At 43.2% G+C, this 21,889-nt stretch overlaps 1 protein-coding gene and 1 long non-coding RNA gene across 6 annotated transcripts in view; both read left to right on the top strand.

The window, feature by feature from the left end:
• The window catches only part of LOC124869096 (alpha-1,6-mannosylglycoprotein 6-beta-N-acetylglucosaminyltransferase B-like), a 259,990-nt gene that overhangs the window by 43,321 nt on the left and 194,780 nt on the right, over positions 1-21,889 (top strand). The gene's annotated exons all lie outside the window — the stretch shown is intronic.
• On the top strand, positions 7,365-8,028 carry LOC124869097. 2 transcript variants are annotated; one of them, XR_007038484.1, is made up of 3 exons: positions 7,365-7,521; positions 7,594-7,883; positions 7,964-8,028. It is a non-coding gene; the product is annotated as an uncharacterized LOC124869097 (long non-coding RNA). The 2 variants fall into 2 exon arrangements; XR_007038483.1 differs by having other exon boundaries at positions 7,365-7,883.

Here is a 21,889-nt window from a genome sequence, read left to right as displayed (position 1 = left end):
TTGTACAGAGATCAGATGGACCCTAATAAAGGGCCCCCGACTCCGTACTCCTGCAGCACCCCCCACAGGGCATCACGAGGGACACAGTCAAATGCTTTCTCCAGGTCCACAAAACACATGTAGACCGGTTGGGCAAACTCCCATGAACCCTCGAGTACCCTGTAGAGGGTATAGAGCTGGTCCAGTGTTCCACGGCTGGGACAAAAACCACACTGCTCCTCCTGAAGCCGAGGTTCAACTATCGGCCAGACTCTCCTCTCCAATACCCTGGCGTAGGCCTTACCAGGGAGGCTGAGGAGTGTGATCCCCCTGTAGTTGGAACACACCCTCCTGTCACCCTTCTTATGAAGGGGGACCACCACCCCAGTCTGCCAGTCCAGAGGTACTGACCCCGACCGCCATGCAATGTTGAAGAAGCGCGTCAATCATGACAGCCCCACAACATCCAGAGTCTTGAGGTAGTCAGGGCGGATCTCATCCACCCCGGAAGCCCTGCCACCACGGAGCTTTTTAACCACCTCGGTGATTTCAACCTGGGTGATGAAAGAGTCCAACCACGAGTCCCCGGCCTCTGTTTCCACCAGGGAATGTGTGATGGCAGGATTGAGGAGATCCTCGAAGTACAGGTCCTTCTCAAAATATTAGCATATTGTGATAAAGTTCATTATTTTCCATAATATCATGATGAAAATTTAACATTCATATATTTTAGATTCATTGCACACTAACTGAAATATTTCAGGTCTTTTATTGTCTTAATACGGATGATTTTGGCATACAGCTCATGAAAACCCAAAATTCCTATCTCACAAAATTAGCATATTATTAAAAGGGTCTCTAAACGAGCTATGAACCTCATCATCTGAATCAACGAGTTATCTCTAAACACCTGCAAAAGATTCCTGAGGCCTTTAAAACTCCCAGCCTGGTTCATCACTCAAAACCCCAATCATGGGTAAGACTGCCGACCTGACTGCTGTCCAGAAGGCCACTATTGACACCCTCAAGCAAGAAGGTAAGACACAGAAAGAAATTTCTGAACGAATAGGCTGTTCCCAGAGTGCTGTATCAAGGCACCTCAGTGGGAAGTCTGTGGGAAGGAAAAAGTGTGGCAGAAAACGCTGCACAACGAGAAGAGGTGACCAGACCCTGAGGAAGATTGTGGAGAAGGGCCGATTTCAGACCTTGGGGGACCTGCGGAAGCAGTGGACTGAGTCTGGAGTAGAAACATCCACAGCCACCGTGCACAGGCGTGTGCAGGAAATGGGCTACAGGTGCCGCATTCCCCAGGTCAAGCCACTTTTGAACCAGAAACAGCGGCAGAAGCGCCTGACCTGGGCTACAGAGAAGCATCACTGGACTGTTGCTCAGTGGTCCAAAGTACTTTTTTTGGATGAAAGCAAATTCTGCATGTCATTCGGAAATCAAGGTGCCAGAGTCTGGAGGAAGACTGGGGAGAAGGAAATGCCAAAATGCCAGAGGTCCAGTGTCAAGTACCCACAGTCAGTGATGGTCTGGGGTGCCGTGTCAGCTGCTGGTGTTGGTCCACTGTGTTTTATCAAGGGCAGGGTCAATGCAGCTAGCTATCAGGAGATTTTGGAGCACTTCATGCTTCCATCTGCTGAAAAGCTTTATGGAGATGAAGATTTAATTTTTCAGCACGACCTGGCACCTGCTCACAGTGCCAAAACCACTGGTAAATGGTTTACTGACCATGGTATCACTGTGCTCAATTGGCCTGCCAACACTCCTGACCTGAACCCCATAGATAATCTGTGGGATATTGTGAAGAGAACGTTGAGAGACTCAAGACCCAACATTCTGGATGAGCTAAAGGCCGCTATCGAAGCATCCTGGGCCTCCATAAGACCTCAGCAGTGCCACAGGCTGATTGCCTCCATGCCACGCCGCATTGAAGCAGTCATTTCTGCAAAAGGATTCCCGACCAAGTATTGAGTGCATAACTGTACATGATTATTTGAAGGTTGACGTTTTTTGTATTAAAAACACTTTTCTTTTATTGGTCGGATGAAATATGCTAATTTTGTGAGATAGGAATTTGGGGTTTTCATGAGCTGTATGCCAAAATCATCCGTATTAAGACAATAAAAGACCTGAAATATTTCAGTTAGTGTGCAATGAATCTAAAATATATGAATGTTAAATTTTCATCATGATATTATGGAAAATAATGAACTTCATCACAATATGCTAATATTTTGAGAAGGACCTGTAGTCAGCAGTGTTTCAGAATTTCAGCAGTGTTTAACTCTACTGAAAACTCAAAAAACCCTTCACCGAGCCATGGAGATCTTAGTATTGTTAGAGGGTCAAGACCTGTGTCAGGGGGGAGCTCCGAGTAGAGGAGTATTAAGAGGAGTCAGTTGAGGCATCTGATTAGGATGTATCCAAGGTTACACTTTTCGGAGGTATTCTGGGCCCATACCACAGGAAGGACACCCAAAAGCAGACCAAAGGACTATGTTTTATGTATATTCCTTTAGGCTTAATAACACAGTGGGATGAAAATGTTGCTATGGTGAAGGATGCCTATGTTTTTTTTACCCATTTAGACCAATCTGCTCTGTGACCTTATTTCAAATGACCATAAGATGGCTGTCTGACTTGCCAGCTGGATGGATGGATGGATGGATGGATGGATTGAAAAAGGCAGAATCATTTTTGAATAAAAACTAAACATTTACAGTTCCAAAAGCAGTGCTGTCAAGTTTGAGCTAACTTTGTGAGTGCCATGACATTTGTTGAACTCGAATAAGACAGCTCTTTAGACTTGACAGTCAGTATTTGTGGTCTGCATGAATGCACCTGGCTCTGAGCAATAGAATTAAATAAACATAGGAGTTGTCTCCCACTGAATTTGCTCTGTTGATCACTTGGCACAGTTGTGGCCACAGGCTGGGAGGTTTCAGAAAAGAAATTAAAGAAACTAAGCCTGAACTGTCTGCCTCCCAGGTGTTTATTTTACCTATAAACATTTGTATACACCCATCCTTCCAGTTATCTCTCTCGTATCACATGGCCAGATGTCCATTCTGGCTTAAGGTGGAATGTCTTTTATCATTAACACACAGCTTTCCCAGTCATTTGCTTCATTACCTGTGAATGAGAGTAAATAGGATGAGCAAAAGTGCCAGGACACACAAAACAAACTGATTCTGCCCAAGGCTCCCAGCACAGATGCTAATCTATCTCTGGAAGGCTGAATTAGAACTCAGCATTATGGGTCCAGAGAGAAAGAAGTAGACGCTGTTAGATAAGATTTAAGGGGATTAAGGAGCTCGAGATGCCAAAGGAGAATGTATGCGGTCATTCAGCAAGTCAGCAGTTGTGAGGGATAGCCTCTCTTTAAAGAGAAAATGAACACAAAGGACACATTACTCATGGAGATGTCACAGGACAGGTTGATATTAAAAGACCAAATTTCCTAACAGTTCAAAACGTTTCAGATAATCTGTATTCAACAATGCAGAATTAATGCAGATTGAAAATGAGCAGGGATAAATATTAATAAGGAAATCATCCCATTTGACTGTTCAGGACATATACGCTATGAAGTCTAAATGTTTTTATATTAAGTTGAAAATATGCCAGAAATGTAAGAAATTAAACAACTTTCAACAAATAAAGAGGATATATTTTCTACATGATCCTGTTGCAGAGATTTAGTGTAAATGGTTATTGCAGTAGTAGACCGAAGTGTATTCACATGTGCAAAACATTCTAAAGCAGTCAAGTGTTGATATGTTGTGATGTAAATAAAAGTACAGAAAAAAATGTTTTCTGTGTCTACTTAATATTAAATGTGGTGCATCCATATCTGCCAATTTCTCTAAAATCAATGAACAACTATCAAAAACCACTTCTTCACTGCTCTCTTTCCATTTCTCTTCTGTCTTTCCCTTATCCCTCCCTCAGGGCTGCAGTGCAACCATGTTTCTTTTTGATGTTGATTGATTTGGAGGCGTTTAGGTGTTACAGTGAGTGATTGTGGAGAGGCAAAGAAGACACAGTTCATACACTGTAACACTACCTATAGGGCCTGGGTGTATTCTTACACATGTACACAAAAATATTTTTTGTAGTATTGCAAAATAATGGCTCGATTATTACGATTTGCATACCTTTTGGCATTGCCAAAAATCATCAGATGGGTATGGGATCTTAAGGTGTCTCAACAAGCAGCAACTAGAATGCCATAACTTCTAAGTTGCCCTTTATGTCGGGTTCTGGGAGCCTGTCTGTTTTCTGCTTGCTGCTATCCTTATTCGTCCAGCAGAGGGTCTAGCTACAGGAGGAATGTGGACAGGTGTTTCCCATCTTCTGATCGCCGTGTACGCTACTTAAGCCGTGGCTGCCTGCTACTCGTCGCCTGAGTGTTGAGCCTATGTGGTAATCATCTCGAGCCAGTTTTTGGGTTTTGATCTGCTCTGTTCCTTTCTGACATTTGTGTTTTTGCCTTAGGAATCAGTAACCTTGATGTCCATCGATCCCTTAACTATTCCTCGAGCGCTTGGAGCCTTTTGGATTACCTGTCCTACCCGGCCAAAAGACAGGGTCCGCTAGTTTTTTCGGGGGAGCTAACGGACCAGTTTAATGATTTTGAAGCCCCTAGATTTTCCCTACCAGCCACCTTGATTGGTAGTCAGCAGACTAGGAATCTTTTAGCACTCGTTGATTCTGGCTGTGAGCAGAATTTTATCGATAGCAAGTTGGTAGAACTGGCCCAGATTGAGATTGTACTTCTTGATACGCCACGATTAGTTTCTGCCTTAGATGGACGGAGGCTGCATAGAGTTACTCACAAGACCATACCGATTGAACTGGTTCTCTCTGGAAATCATAGTGAAATTATTTCTTTTTATGTATTTCCGGTTTCTCAGTCTTCTTTAGTTCTGGGTTTTCCTTGGCTGCATAAACACAACCCTCATTTAAACTGGTCCAAACTCCGCACTGAGGCCTGGTCTAATTATTGTCATTCCAATTGTCTTCAGTCGGCCTTACCTGTTAGGAACTCCATTGTGCCTAGTCCTCTTAGTGATGACTGTCCCAACCTTTCCGGGGTTCCTACAGTATACCATGATTTAGGACTAGCCTTCAGCAAGAGTAACGCTCTCTCTCTACCCCCCCATAGGCCCTATGACTGTACCATTGACCTTCTTCCTGGGGCTCCTCTACCCACCAGTAGGTTGTATCTTATCTCTGGACCTGAACGACAGGTCTTGGAGGATTACATTAATGACTCCCTAGCTGCTGGTATTATTCGTCCCTCTTCCTCCCCAGTGGGTGCAGGGTTTTTTTTTGTTGGAAAGAAGGATGGTTCCCTTCGTCCCTGTATTGATTATCGGGGCTTGAACCAGATTACAGTTAAGAATAGGTACCCACTTCCTTTACTTTCCTCTGCGTTCGAACCAGTTCAGGGTTCTACTGTTTTTACTAAGCTTGACCTTAGGAGTGCTTATCATTTAGTTAGAATCCGCCAGGGGGACGAGTGGAAGACAGCTTTTCAGACTCCTTTGGGTCATTTTGAGTATTTAGTCATGCCTTTTGGACTTTGCAATGCCCCAGCAGTCTTCCAGTCGCTGATTAATGATGTGTTAAGAGATTTTTTGAACATCTTTGTTTTTGTGTACCTCGACGATATTCTGATCTACTCCAGAAACCTTGAAGAACACCATCATCATGTTCGACTAATCCTTCAGCGGCTGCTGGAGAACCGATTATTTATTAAGGCTGAGAAATGTGAGTTTCATCAGTCCTCTGTTACATTCCTGGGTCTCATCTTAGAGGGTGGACAGGTTCGTTCTGATCCTGATAAGATCAAGGCAGTCCTGGAGTGGCCAATTCCCGAGACAAGAAAACAACTTCAACGATTCCTGGGATTTGCTAATTTTTACAGGAGGTTTATACAGAACTACAGCCAGACCGCAGCACGTCTGACGGCTCTGACCTCCACTAAGTTGCATTACACCTGGACTTCGGAGGCAGATTCAGCTTTTCAAGCTCTAAAAATGAAGTTTTCCCATGCACCAATCTTTATCCACCCTGACACTACCAGACAGTTTACCATGGAGGTTGATGCTTCTGACTTAGGGGTTGGAGCTGTTCTGTCCCAGTCTGATGCTTCTGATGGTAAATTGCATCCTTGTGCTTTTTTTTCCCGCAGACTAAGTGATGCAGAGCGCAATTATGATGTCGGTGACAAGGAACTGTTAGCCATTAAATTGGCTCTGGAGGAGTGGCGTCATTGGCTTGAGGGAGCCTGTTTACCTGTCATTGTGTGGACTGATCATAAGAACCTGGCCTACTTACAAGCTGCTAAGCGACTCAATCCCCGTCAGTCTCGCTGGTCCTTATTTTTCTCCCGCTTTAATCTGGCTATTTCCTATCGTCCAGGGTCTAAGAATACTAAACCTGATGCTCTGTCCCGTCAGTTTTCTGCTGATGAGGTTGAACTTAAACCGGTCTCCATTCTGCCTTCTAGCTGGACGGTGGGTTCTCTTAGGTGGGAGATTGAGGACTTTGTTACCCGCGCTCAGCGGGAGGAACCTGATCCAGGCACTGGTCCACAAGACAAGATTTTTGTTCCCACCATTGCCTGTTCTCGTGTCATCCATTGGCACCACTCTGCTAAGTTTACTGCTCATCCTGGTACTAGTAGAACCGTGGCCCTTATTTTGAGAAGGTTCTGGTGGCCTACTGTCCACAAGGACGTGAAGGAGTACGTTCACGCCTGTATTATCTGTGCTCGAAATAAACATTGTAACCAACTGCCTGCAGGCCTTTTACAGCCTTTACGCATTCCTGGTCGTCCTTGATCACATATTGCTTTAGACTTTGTTACTGGCCTTCCTACCTCTCAAGGAAGGACTACCATTCTAACTATTGTGGACCGCTTCTCTAAGGCCTGCCATCTGATCCCACTGAAGAAGTTGCCTACTGCTTTTCAGACCGCCCAGCTGTTGATCAAACATGTTTTCTGGCTCCATGGTATTCCTCAGGACATTCTGTCCGATCGTGGTCCTCAGTTAACTTCCCGAGTTTGGAAACAGTTTGCTTTAGCCCTTGGAGCTAAAGTCTCCTTGACTTCTGGATTTCATCCCCAGTCCAATGGCCAGGTGGAACGAATGAACCAACAACTCGGATCCACTCTCCGTTGCCTTTCATTCTCTAATCCTGCTGACTGGTGTAAACACCTACCTTGGGTTGAGTATGCAATTATGTACCTCAATCCTTCATTTGTGATTCTTCTCTTTTCTCGGATTTTCGTGCTTCCTTGCCTTCAACTTCCTCTGGACCACCAGGCGGCGGTCATTGAAGGGGGGGTAATGTCGGGTTCTGGGAGCCTGTCTGTTTTCTGCTTGCTGCTAACCTTATTCGTCCAGCAGAGGGTGTCGAGCTACAGGAGGAATGTGGACAGGTGTTTCCCATCTTCTGATCGCCGTGTACGCTACTTAAGCCGTGGCTGCCTGCTACTCGTCGCCTGAGTGTTGAGCCTATGTGGTAATCATCTCGAGCCAGTTTTTGGGTTTTGATCTGCTCTGTTCCTTTCTGACATTTGTGTTTTTGCCTTAGGTATCAGTAACCTTGATGTCCATCGATCCCTTAACTATTCCTCGAGCGCTTGGAGCCTTTTGGATTACCTGTCTGGAATTCTACGTACACTCCTGGACTGAGCAATCTTCACCTTTTACTGGATTTGTGCTACATTACGACAAGCGTACTTCTCCTGCAGACCTGTCCACCCTCCTATGTAACTCCTGCTTCACCTTCCGCTCGCTTTCCACAGAAAGCACGTTTCGCTGTGAGCTCTACTTCAGTTCTCCTAAACCCCGTCTCCCCTGGCGGATTCCGTTCACTCTCTAGTAAGAGCATTTATTTATATTTACATATTTATATATACATTGCCGTCCTGTTTTCTTATCAGTTCTTTTTTCTCGCACAGTTGGAGAGACCAGATCCCTGTCATCCCTGTGTAGAATTTAGAAATAATAAACTTCTTTTCACCGTCTGATGCTCTCTACTTGTGTTCTTTCTGCATGTGGGTCAGATCAGTGTCAAAAATGATGTCACTTTATTGATTATGCCTTTTCAGACTCATCAAAATTCAATAGGGTCTTTGTTCTTTTGACAACCGACTTAGTGCTTTTGGCTATTTAACATCTTCCTTCAATACTCTACAGTACACAAAAACAATCTGCTGTGTTTGTGTTCTTGAAGTCCACATGCACCTGCTGAAAGAAGTCTATATCCAGTATTATAAACTTCTTTTAGGGTCTTGAAAGATATAGGATTTAGCCCTGACCCCTCCTTCCTCCTTCTTCCTCTTCCGTCTGAAAAAGTGCCCTTTAGAATCTGTGTTTATGCAGGCTCCCCACTATTGCCCCTTTTCTATTAGTACCCATTCTACCCGACTCAGATCAGGTTGGCTCTACGCAGTTTGGTTTCTTTTCCATTACAAATGATTACCATCTTGATGCAGCCGGGATCATCAATAGCAAGGTGGCCCCACAGTCCGAAAAAGTAACATGATGTGATCTGTCTTTGACACAAACACAATCACAGCCTTGACTGCTGCTGCGTTTATAACTGTTGTCAGACTCAGAGCAATAAAAAAGAGCCAGAACTTATTCTTGAGCTCATTTTGATGTCTCTGAGAAGCTCCAAGTGGTAATTATTCCCTCCCTGCCGCCTTAATGTGGTGGAGGGGTTTGAGTGCTTGAATGATCCTAGAGGTTATGTTGTCCTGGGCTTAAATGTCCCTGGTAGGATCTCCAATGGCAAACAGGCTCTGGGTGATGGGTCAGACAAAGAGCGGTTCATCTTCATGAGGACCACTGGAATGAGGCATGTGACGTTGCCCGCGGAGCCAAGGTCCCACCCTGGAGCTTGGCCTGGGATAGGGACTCGTAGGCAAGCTCCTGGTGGCTGGGTTACTCCACATGGGACCCCGCCGGGCCAAGCCCAATTGAGAGACGCGAGGCCATCCCCCAGTGGGCCCACCACCTGCAAGGGGAGCTATGGCTGGGTTTGCTTGTCACCCCTCGGGTTGGGAACATGTCTCTGACTGTCGTTTTGGCCTACTGCCTGAGCAGCGGTCCAAAGGACCCTGCCTTCTTGGCGTCCCTGTCACAGATGCTGGATAGTGCCCCTCTCGGGGACGTCATTCTGCTGGGGAACTTCAGCACCCAAGTGGGAAATGACATTGACACCTGGAGGTGTGTTCGGGAAGAATAGCCTCCTCTATATGAACCTGAGTGGTGTTTCATTATAATAAGCACCATATTCAAGAATAAGGGTATTCATCAGTGCACTTGGTAGGAGGACACCCTAGGCAGGACGTTGATGATCGGCTTTGTAATCGTGTCTTTGGTCCTTCATCCGCATGTCTTGGACACTAGGGTGAAGAGAGGGGTTGAGCTGTCCACCGATCACAGGTGGTAAGTTGGATCCGCTGGAAGAGGAGGAAGCCGGACAGACTTTATCAGGGGCCATGCGGCCTTTGTAAAAGCAGAGCAGGAGTTTTGTCCGCAGGTCACTAAGTTGTACCTGTTGCCGGTGCATGTTGGACTCCGGCAGGGCTGCCCTTTGTCACCGGTCTTGTTCATAACTTTTCAGACATGATTTCTAGGCACAGCCAAGGACCGGAGGGGGTCTGGTTTGGGGACCAGTGGAGTTTGTCTTTTCTTTTTGCAGATGACATGGTCTTACTGGCCCCCTCTAGCCAAGACCTACATGATGCACTCGGGTGGTTTGCAGCTGAGTGTGAAGGAGCTGGGATGAGGATCAGCTCCTACAAGTACGAGGCCATGGTTCTCGACAGGGAAAGGGTAGTTTGCACTCTTCAGGTTGGAAGGGAGTTCCTGCCTCTTGTTCAAGGGTGAGGGGAGAATGGAGCGGAAGATCGACAGATGGATGCTCCTCATTACTGCTCCTCGACTTACAGATGCCTCCTTCTGGGTGTCTCCCTCGGGAGGTGTTCCAGGCATGTCCCACTGGGAGAAGGCCCAGGGAATGGCCCAGGACACGCTGGAGGGATGTCTCTTGGCTAGCCTGGAGGAGCTAGATGAGGTGTCTGGGGAGAGGGTAGTCTGGGTGTTTCTACTGACTCTGCTGCCCTCGGGACCCGGTTCTGGATAAAGCAGAAGACGATGAGTACGAGATATTTATTATTAAAATATCCCGCTAATAGTGACGCCACCCGTACCCAATCAATAACCAACAGTCTTCTCATATCATGATTTCAGCACGACTTGACATGTCTGGAACTGCATTCAGCCAGGTACTAAAAGTAGTAATGTTCCCATGTAACTGTTATGAATGGGAAAAGCCTAAAAAGCAAATAAACCCATGCCAAACCACTCTGAGTAGGGACTAGGTCTTAGTTTATCTCTTTTGTGCAGCGCAGCATTGAAACTCCTTACTCCACATTCACCTGCTGAGTGAACCCCAGCTTGGCCTCACTGAGTGTAAAAGATACTTATACTGGACAATCTAGCTCCCAAATAAGTGTATTTTCCTTGGTCATTTAGGAACCAGTGAGGCCCAGAGCTTAAAGACCTGTGCTTATAATCTTTGACTCGCTTTTTCAGCTTTTCCATTAGTAACAATTACGTGGAACCGCTACTCTTCTTACTCACTGCTTGGTTCCAACCATTCCACGTCTCACTAAAAAAAACACGTCAGACCACTGTTCGTCACTGATTGGGTAGGAGGCAGCATAGTATCGTAAATAATATCTGTAAAGTTTTTTTACGTTGGACTTAATGTGTATATGACCTTTATAGCAAGCTAGCAATAGGTAGCGTTAGCTTAGCCTCACACGCCTTCTAGTTTGTATCCTTCCTTTGATACTGCATGGTTTCCCTCTCTCTCTCCTGTACAGTGCCTTGCGAAAGTATTCGGCCCCCTTGAACTTTTCAACCTCTTGCCACATTTCAGGCTTCAAACAAAAAGATATAAAATTCAAATTTTTTGTGAAGAATCAACAACAACTGGGACACAATCGTCAAGTGGACTGAAATTCATTGGATATGTCAAACTTTTTTAACAAATAAAAAACTGAAAAGTGGGGTGTGCAATATTATTCGGTACCTTTACTTTCAGTGCAGCAAACTCACTCCAGAGGTTCAGTGAGGATCTCTGAATGATCCAATGTTGTCCCAAATGACTGATGATGATAAATAGAATCCACCTGTGTGTAATCAAGTCTCTGTATAAATGCACCTGCTCTGTGATAGTCTCAGGGTTCTGTTCAAAGCGCAGAGAGCATCATGAAGACCAAGGAACACACCAGGCAGGTCCGAGATACTGTTGTGAAGAAATGTAAAGCTGGAATTGGATACAAAAAGATTTCCCAAGCTTTAAACATCACAAGGAGCACTGTGCAAGCAATCATATTGAAATGGAAGTAGTATCAGACCACTGCAAATCTACCAAGACCCGGCCGTCCCTCTAAACATTCATCTTGAACAAGGAGAAGACTGATCAGAGATGCAGCCAAGAGGTCCATGATCACTCTAGATGAACTGCAGAGATCTACAGCTGAGGTGGGAGAGTCGGTCCATAGGACAACAATCAGTCGTACACTGCACAAATCTGGCCTTTATGGAAGAGTGGCAAGAAGAAAGCCATTTCTCAAAGATATCCATAAAAAGTCTTGTTTAAAGTTTGCCACAAGCCACCTGGGAGACACACCAAACATGTGGAAGAAGGGGCACTGGTCAGATGAAACCAAAATTTAACTATTTGGCCACAATGTAAAACGATACGTTTGGTGTAAAAGCAACACAGTTCATCACCCTGAACACACCATCCCCACTGTCAAACATGGTGGTGGCAGCATCATGGTTTGGGCCTGCTTTTCATCAGCAGGAAGCCAAAGCTACAATGGAATGGTTCACAAATAAATGTATCCAGGTGTTGGAATGGCCAAGTCAAAGTCCAGACCTGAATCCAATCGAGAATCTGTGGAAAGAGCTGAAGACTGCTGTTCACGAACATTCTCCATCCAACCTCACTGAGCTCCAGCTGTTTTGCAAGGAAGAATGGGCAAGAAGTTCAGTCTCTCGATGTGCAAAACTGATAGAGACATACCCCAAGCGACTTGCAGCTGTAATTGCAGCAAAGGGCTACAAAGTATTAACCCAAGGGGGCCGAATAATATTGCACGCCCCACTTTTCAGTTTTTTATTTAGTTTGACACATCCAATAAATTTCATTCCACTTCACGATTGTGTCCCACTTGTTGTTGATTCTTCACAAAAAATTTGAATTTTATATCTTTATGTTTGAAGCCTGAAATGTGGCAAGAGGTTGAAAAGTTCAAGGGGGCCGAATACTTTCGCAAGGCACTGTACAGGAGAGAGAGAGGGAAACCATGCAGTATCAAAGGAAGGATACAAAGTAGAGAGCGTGTGAGGCTAAGCTATCGCTACCTATTGCTAGTTTGCTATAAAGGTCATATACACATTAAGTCCAACGTAAAAAAGTACTTTCGCAAGGCACTGTACTTAACCACAAAGCTTCGTGTCTTGCTGCACAGACCCGCAGAGTCTTCTTTCTCTTTTGAGTCTGACAACAGCCATCAGTTGAGTAGCAGTCTAGGCTGTTGTTGTGTTTGTGTCTCTATAAATCACATCACTTTGGACTGTGGGGCCACCTTGCTATAAACGATCCCGTCCCCATTGACATGATATTAAATTGTAAAGAAAAATGAATGAACATGAATGAATGAACAAACATAAAGAACCTAAGCAAAAAAATCCTTAGAATCAGCCTTCGGAATGCATAATCACGCTCAGAGGCGCCAAGCGCAACTTAACAATTCTTCGACCAAAGACTGTGAGCAAAGTCGTCCGCTCCTATTGGTGGATCCTTCCGTGGGCTCAGTGAAAACCAGAGTTGGTACTGTGCATTCTCCAGTGTGGTGAACAGATCTTTTGTTGCTCTGCCGAATCTGCTCCATGTCTGAGATCAGAATGGACGCACCAGTCCCCGTGTCGAAGAACCACCCCTTGTTATGATTCTGTACTGGTCTGCATCCTCTCTGTCTGCCTGCTCTGTGCTGCAGCGTTTAGGAGGATTGTTTTCATCTGCTCCTTCCCTGCCAGCTCCCTAATTACACCTCATCTGCTCCACCTTTGCTCCTGCCTTTATTAGTAGCTCTCTGACAGACAACCAGTGCCAGATTTTTGAAAGCCTTTGTGTGAGTAGTATCCAGTGTTCCTTCCTCATCTGTCTGCCTGATCTGATCTGGCTTTGATTCACTGATTTCCCTGATTCACTGATTTCTCTACAATCACACTGAGGAGCCGAAATTCAGTTTCCCGATCCTCTCACGGATTCTGACAAGCTTAGTGGCTTTATTTCTGAGTGTTGCTATATTCTCAGTTCTTCACTCAGCCACAAACCAGTCTTTCTGTCTCCAAAGGCTCCTGTGCCTACCGCTGGTGGTTTTCTGCTGAACGCTTTCCAGAAAGATCAATAAATTTTTTTAAACCTATCAGTTGTGACTGGCTGAAATTTTGGGTCTTCTGATCGACCTGTTCAGAAGACCCGAAACATTATGTTGATTTCTCAGTGCAGGACGTCATTTTTTATTGCATTTTCCACAACATCCCATTGAGTCACATGTATCCATTGTCTTAGTGAAAAAGTTTTAGGTTTTTTTTATTATTATTTTAAAACCTAAAATTATAAATAAATTGGTGGTGCTTTAAAAATGAACACATCTTCCTACAAAAGTTGTCTGTTTAAAAGGTCATGTAACTTATAGATTGTCTATAATTTGGTATTTGTAGTGCAGTTATCTTTGCTGCACTGCACCTCCCATTGTCCCACACTGATGGGAGATGGGATGGTTTTCTTACTTCTTCCGTCTGGTGTAGATTGCAATAATAATAAAGTATGGGTTGTACTACAGGTACATTCCTGGTGGTGCTAACTATTTGGTTTGGACTTATTACAAGTTTGTCTCCATGGTGAAGTCATGGGTGATGCAGCAGATGTACAGAAAACATCCTTGAGACTTGAACATTTCCTATAGGAAACACATTTATATTATGAGTTTGACTGATTTTACAGAAACAGGGGAATACTTTTACTACATCCAACAGTATGGCAGCACTCCTTTGGTCATGGAGTGTGGGCGTGTAGTAAATCTATTTATTTAATACTTTAATAAATAAAACAAAACGTTTAAAACAACACAAGGGAGAGCAGGACATGGACCATGGGCAGAAACACATGTATTGGAACAAGCAGGATGTGGAGTGTATCAGGAGGATTCAACAGGGAACAAAGAGAACAGGTAAGAATATATACTATGGGACAAGTGGAGAATGGCGCTGACTGCAGGTGAGAGTAATCAAGTGATGATGTGGAACAGCTGAGGCAGAGGAAGGCAGGAAGCTGAGGGAAGAGAGAAATGAATAGGAGCAGATAGAGAGGAATACAGGGAAGGAATCTAACACAGAATAATACAAAATGATTACAGGAATGAACTAGGAAACTAAGCACAAATGAAAAACTATTATGGCAAGACTAAATAGCAATCGTAAATGATGAAAGCAAATAGAAATGAGGTCAAGACCTAACAAAGAAGGATCTTGACACATATCTTGATTATATTTAAAAGCAATAGTAATACCTCATATATAAGACCTACACATTTACACATACAGTATATTGTTGTTTTGCTGAGCACAGTATTCCTGAATATGTGTACTCAGAATGAAATATTGAAAATTTCATGTCACACATATTTTCCTTTTGTATTTTTCTCTGTCCTAGTTTAATAGTCACACTCACAATCTCATACCTTAAACTGTGCACCTCTCCATCTCTGCCAGTCTCAATGTAAAGCGCACACTAAAATAAACAGACATGGTTGCAGGTAAAACAGCCCGTGCAGCGATATTTGCGGCCACTCTAAAGACAAGAAGAGTGGACAGAGCAGAGCTGAAACAGTAAGCGTCAACTGGAAAATTATTTCTGACAGACAGTGATGTAGTCATGTACAGTTACTAGTCTTGTATACCTGGTGGTAAACTGTTTACTTACACAATAGCTCCAATGCTTCTAACTGTTTTTCTCCAGCATAAAATGGAGTGTACATTCATTGAGTATATTAGCAAATAAGAGAAAATGTCATCTTTTTTAGAGAGACCTCAATATAAGCAATGCCAATAGCAAGCTGCAAGCGTTGCTAAACTGTCCACAGAAAAATAATTCTGCTTTCAAAGACATCCTATGATTGTTAATGTGGTAATGTGCCCTGTGCAAGTAAATCCTGATCTTTCAAAAACTAGTCAGGGTCCATTTGAAACCATCACAAAATGTGCTCTTAAAGTGTGTGCAAACCTGAGTTTGTGTGTCCTTCTAATTCTGAAACAAGACACAAAGGCAGATTTGTTCCTGAAAGAACTCTACGAAGCAAATACCAACTCTCTCTTTACTGACACATTTTGCCCACAAATAAATGAGCCTCAACAGTATTATGAGATCTACATACGAACTCTGATTGTGTGTCACTCAACTCGCCCACCAATCATGATCTGCAAGTTGCAATATCTGTTTTCTTTCACAGGGACAGATATTTTTGTCCCAGCAGTAGTTTCTGGGGGATAGCTGAATATACTTGACTCAAAACACCAGCTACAGTATTTAATAAACTTCCATTTTAACATATTTCAAGAGTTTAGAGAATTTTTTATCTCCTGCTTCATAAACTTTGTGCTTCACCTTAAACATTATAAAACTTATTAACTAGTGTTTCCTCTGCAGTCTGCACAGTTCTCCCCAGTCATCTGCTCACTGTAAATGGCATTGTAATAGGTAAGAAAATCTATAGTCAGCGAAAAAACACTTTAATTTGATTGGCAAAATAATGTGGACTAACACAAACTCAGTTTTGCAGTCTGTGTCCATAGGAGTAAGCCATGATTTTGAAAGAATTCATGTGCAAATAGCAGTCGCACAGCTCACTGGGCATTCAGTTTACCTAAAAGCACAGTCAGTGAATCAACAAGAAGAATTGCACTTTGAGTTCAGTAATAGACTCTCATACCAATCTTCTAAAAATGCTTTGATCAAAGACACCATTGCAAATATTTCCCACAAAACTCTTGAGAAATGTACTTCACAACTGTTATGTAATGTAGATTTTAATGGTAAAAATGTCTTTGTTCACTTTACCTGAGGATGTGTTTTAGCACAGCTGAATTTACATCTGTTTTGTATTTGTCCATCAAAGTGACTACTGCACTGACATGTCTTGTGTTGAAAGTGATACATAATTATTAGTTGGTCAGATTTTTGTCATGAAACATTGGGAAAAAGCTTCAGTTGTGGGGAGTATGTCAGACAATATCAGCCACACATTCAGATGCCGTTTGATTGAAAGAAATAAGTGCATGAGTAAAAGGGCCTCAACATCTTGATAACAGCCATGACAAGTTAGGAGGCACAATCTGTCAGCGTTAACAAGCATTGTAGCATTTTTTCACATCTTTGGAGCTTGAATTAATTCTTATCTACCACATTTTCCTTCACAATAATTTGCCATGACATTGCTTGATAAATAGTGCGAAAATGTCAAAAGCAAATGAACAATAAATATTACAAAAGCTCATAAAAAGATGCATAATGGAGATAAGACATTTTTCCCCTTGTGTCATTCTGTTTTATAAAAAATATTCAGCTCTGCACACTACAAAAACTCATAGATCTTCTCCTAATTCCTAGATTCTCATGTAATAACATTGCATTTTACATTCATGAAATCCATTGTCTTTATGTTACTGCCATTGCCTTTTTTTCAGCTCCCCAAGACTTAATTTGCTCTCATCTTTCCTCACACTTGATTTCCAGGGTGCATCTTTAAAAAAACACATTCCAGCCATTTTGGATTCTTGTAGATCTTTAACATTACAATAAGTGAAGTTTGTACCAAAGTAATATCAAGACATTAAACAGTTTTGTTTTTTTTGTAAACCTTCTTGCTTTGTTGGATGATGTGCTGTTTTATTGCCTTGGTAGTGGAGAGAGAGTAACAAATAATGAAGTAAGGGTAGGAGAATATTTTGGATAAAAGGTACAGAAGATAGATGTTTAAGCAAAAGTAAAAAGGACAAAGACAGAAGGTAGTTTGTGCCCCCCTTAATCTGATCAATGCATTTCCGTGTTTTTTTATGCATCAACACACGTGTATAGTGCTTCCTATTCTGTCCACCTGTTTTTCTCCATCTGTCCATCAAACGTTGTTGGCCAGGAACGTTTGAGAGGTGCAGTGCCTTAGACCAACCATCCGACTACGGGACGGCTGCTCCACAACCTGTGCTATGAGCAGGCATAATAAAAAGATGAATGTATATTAAACACAATGTTTTGTAATTACATTCTAGTAGCAGCTCCCATTTTGTTGGTGCTCTAAAAGGTTAGATGGGGAATGGAACGTTGACTGCCATTGCAGGTATGGGTCCCCAACACGCTGCCATTATATGATTTAGGAGGGAAAATAGTGCCTAAGTGCTTTTAGTCACGTGCACTCATCAACTGGTCATGATCAAGTGTTTTCAGTGCTACAAAAGCAACATTTTTGTAGAGGTTGCCATATATGTGAGTGTTGACAGAACATGAAGAAGGAAAGACATCAGCAATGATCTTGGAGAGGTAATAGTTGTTTTCCATCAATGGGTGAAGGAATATTAGACCATATCAGACGTAGCTCATGTCACAAATTTTTTAACATCTTTATTTATATTTAAAAATTCATTTTATGGTGTGAAATAAGGTGAGAAGTTTATTTCTAAGTAGAGTACCTCAGATTTGTGCATGTGCTTATGTGTGTGTTGCTGTGACAAAATAACATTGGTTTCCAGTTAATTTAGCGGTGTCAATTCATATCCTGCGGGCCCTTCTGTCAGCATTCATCACACCAAGAACAGTTTTCTTTTCATGAATATGCAAACACCCTCCCAGCCAATCAAAACATCATTCAGTTCTGGCACACAGAATATCTTTTGCACGCAGATGAACAGCACTTGGTGTACATGAGTGTGTTTGTTTTTGTTTATACCCACTGACTAATAGATGTCAGTGACTTTGTTTCTGAACTTTTCTTGAATTTTAGATTGAGGCATGATGTGTTGCATTTTGTAATCTCTTAGCCTACTTCATGCTGTCAATGTGTTCTGTTTAAGTCTTTTCAACAAATTAAAATTCGTTCACTGCACTACATCTGCAGAGACAATCTACAGATGTCTCTTTAGTGTTGGATCATGGTGGTATCCTACTCTATTCTAACCTTGTTGTGTTACACTTAATTGCTTTATTTGAGATATTTTCTAGAAATTGGCACTCATTGTGTTACAAAAATACAAAATAAACAGTATAGGTGGTATAATCAGAGAGGTTTTCTTACTTGTTTCGTGCAAGTAATTGGCTAGAACTATAATTCAACGTTCTATGCTTCAATTAACAGTACAGTTGAAATGTTCAATATTCATATCATGGTATGATGTGAATTGTACTGTGATATAAACTCACCGGCCACTTTATTAGGTACACATGTCCAACTGCTTGTTAAAATCTCTAATCAGCCAACCACATGGCAGCAACTCTGTGCATTTAGGCATGTAGACATGGTCAAGACGATCTGCTGCAGTTCAAACCGAGCATCAGAATGGGGAAGAAAGGTGATTTAAGTGACTTTGAACATGGCATGGTTGTTGGTCCCAGATGGGCTAGTCCAAGTATTTCAGGAACTGCTGATCTACTGGGATTTTCACACGCTACCATCTCTAGGGTTTACAGTGAATGGTCCGAAAAAGAGAAAATATCCAGGGAGCGGCAGTTCTGTGGGTGCAAATGCCTTCTTGATGCCAGAGGTCAGAGGACAATGGCCAGACTGGTTCGAGCTGATAGAAAGGCAACAGTAACCCAAATAACCACTCGTTACAACAAAGGCATGCAGAAGAGCATCTCTGAACACTTCGAACCTTGAGGCGGATGGGCTACAGTAGCTGAAGACCACACCAGGTGCCAGTCCTATCAGCTAAGATCAGGAAACTGAGGCAACAATTCATACAGGCTCACCAAAAGTGGGCAATAGAAGATTGGAAAAACGTTGCCTGGTCTAATGAGTCTCTTTTGCTGCTGCGACATTCGGATGGTAGGGTCAGAATTTGGCATCAACAACATGAAAGCATGGATCCATCCTGACTTGTATCAACGGTTCAGGCTGGTGGTGGTGGTGTAATAGGGGATATTTTCTTGCTGCTGATCTACTGGGATTTTCACACGCTACCATCTCTAGGGTTTACAGTGAATGGTCCGAAAAAGAGAAAATATCCAGGGAGCGGCAGTTCTGTGGGTGCAAATGCCTTCTTGATGCCAGAGGTCAGAGGACAATGGCCAGACTGGTTCAAGCTGATAGAAAGGCAACAGTAACCCAAATAACCACTCGTTACAACAAAGGCATGCAGAAGAGCATCTCTGAACACTTCGAACCTTGAGGCGGATGGGCTACAGTAGCTGAAGACCACACCGGGTGCCAGTCCTATCAGCTAAGATCAGGAAACTGAGGCAACAATTCATACAGGCTCACCAAAAGTGGGCAATAGAAGATTGGAAAAACGTTGCCTGGTCTAATGAGTCTCTTTTGCTGCTGCGACATTCGGATGGTAGGGTCAGAATTTGGCATCAACAACATGAAAGCATGGATCCATCCTGACTTGTATCAACGGTTCAGGCTGGTGGTGGTGGTGTAATAGGGGATATTTTCTTGCTGCTGATCTACTGGGATTTTCACACGCTACCATCTCTAGGGTTTACAGTGAATGGTCCGAAAAAGAGAAAATATCCAGGGAGCGGCAGTTCTGTGGGTGCAAATGCCTTCTTGATGCCAGAGGTCAGAGGACAATGGCCAGACTGGTTCAAGCTGATAGAAAGGCAACAGTAACCCAAATAACCACTCGTTACAACAAAGGCATGCAGAAGAGCATCTCTGAACACTTCGAACCTTGAGGCGGATGGGCTACAGTAGCTGAAGACCACACCGGGTGCCAGTCCTATCAGCTAAGATCAGGAAACTGAGGCAACAATTCATACAGGCTCACCAAAAGTGGGCAATAGAAGATTGGAAAAACGTTGCCTGGTCTAATGAGTCTCTTTTGCTGCTGCGACATTCGGATGGTAGGGTCAGAATTTGGCATCAACAACATGAAAGCATGGATCCATCCTGACTTGTATCAACGGTTCAGGCTGGTGGTGGTGGTGTAATAGGGGATATTTTCTTGCTGCTGATCTACTGGGATTTTCACACGCTACCATCTCTAGGGTTTACAGTGAATGGTCCGAAAAAGAGAAAATATCCAGGGAGCGGCAGTTCTGTGGGTGCAAATGCCTTCTTGATGCCAGAGGTCAGAGGACAATGGCCAGACTGGTTCAAGCTGATAGAAAGGCAACAGTAACCCAAATAACCACTCGTTACAACAAAGGCATGCAGAAGAGCATCTCTGAACACTTCGAACCTTGAGGCGGATGGGCTACAGTAGCTGAAGACCACACCGGGTGCCAGTCCTATCAGCTAAGATCAGGAAACTGAGGCAACAATTCATACAGGCTCACCAAAAGTGGGCAATAGAAGATTGGAAAAACGTTGCCTGGTCTAATGAGTCTCTTTTGCTGCTGCGACATTTGGATGGTAGGGTCAGAATTTGGCATCAACAACATGAAAGCATGGATCCATCCTGACTTGTATCAACGGTTCAGGCTGGTGGTGGTGGTGTAATAGGGGATATTTTCTTGCCACACTTTGTGCCCCTTAGTACCAATTGAGCATTGTGTCAACACCACAGCCTACCTGGGGATTGTTGCTGACCATGTCCATCCCTTTATGACCACAGTGTACCCATCTTCGGATGGTTACTTTCAGCAGAATAACGCACCACGTCATAAAGCAGGAATCATCTCTGACTGGTTTCTTGAACACGACAATGAGTTCACTGTACTCAAATGGCCTCAACAGACACCAGATCTCAATACAATAGAGCACCTTAGGGATGTGGTGGAAATGGAGATTCGCATCATGGATGTGCCGCCGACAAATCTGCAGCATCTGCGTGATGATATCATGTCAATATGGACCAAACTCTCCGAGGAATGTTTCCATTACCTTCTTGAATCTATGCCATGAAGGATTAAGGCAGTTCTAAAGGCAAAAGGGGGTCCAACCCGGTACTAGCAAGGTGTACCTAATAAAGTGGCCGGTGAGTGTACATAAAAGTATATCATAGGAATTGCCGATACTTCTAATCTTTTTATGATCCTTATTTGGTAGTAATTTTAGGTGATATTTTCCAAAGCATATGCAAGATATAGGGCTGCCATGATGGTTAGTTTCAGTATTCTTTAATGCTTTATGTCTGTCCTAGAGATCAGTTTCCTGCTGCTTATGGTAATTGCTTGCGCTACCAAAGCTATCCACTAACTGAAAGTGGTCAATTTAGCTTCTGAGCATGCTGCACTATTTAAACTCACACACCATGCACAGTGCCTGCCTCTCTTTTTTCAGAAGTCCATTCAAGGCAACTAACAAGGCCTCTGGTTATGCTTCACGCATTGCAGGGCCTGAGAAGAAATATGATGTGCTATTGCACTAAATATTCTGCTCAATATGGTAGCTAAAGCAGTGCACTGACAGTGTGGGAGCTGATTTATTCCAGCCATTCAAGGTGAGGAATTTAAAGTCCTCATGGAAAAGTATGCCACAGACTAGCCGCTGTTAACCCACTGGTTTCACTCTTATTGGATTTAAAGTGCCTGAAAGTATTTATACTTTTCACATTACAACCAAAAATCCCAGTGT

The sequence above is a fragment of the Girardinichthys multiradiatus genome, chromosome 5 (genome assembly GCF_021462225.1).
Source record: "Girardinichthys multiradiatus isolate DD_20200921_A chromosome 5, DD_fGirMul_XY1, whole genome shotgun sequence".
In the NCBI taxonomy this organism is placed as follows: domain Eukaryota; kingdom Metazoa; phylum Chordata; class Actinopteri; order Cyprinodontiformes; family Goodeidae; genus Girardinichthys; species Girardinichthys multiradiatus.
The sequence above is the reverse complement of the archived record's forward strand: the minus strand, read 5'-3'. Positions and strand labels throughout refer to the sequence as shown.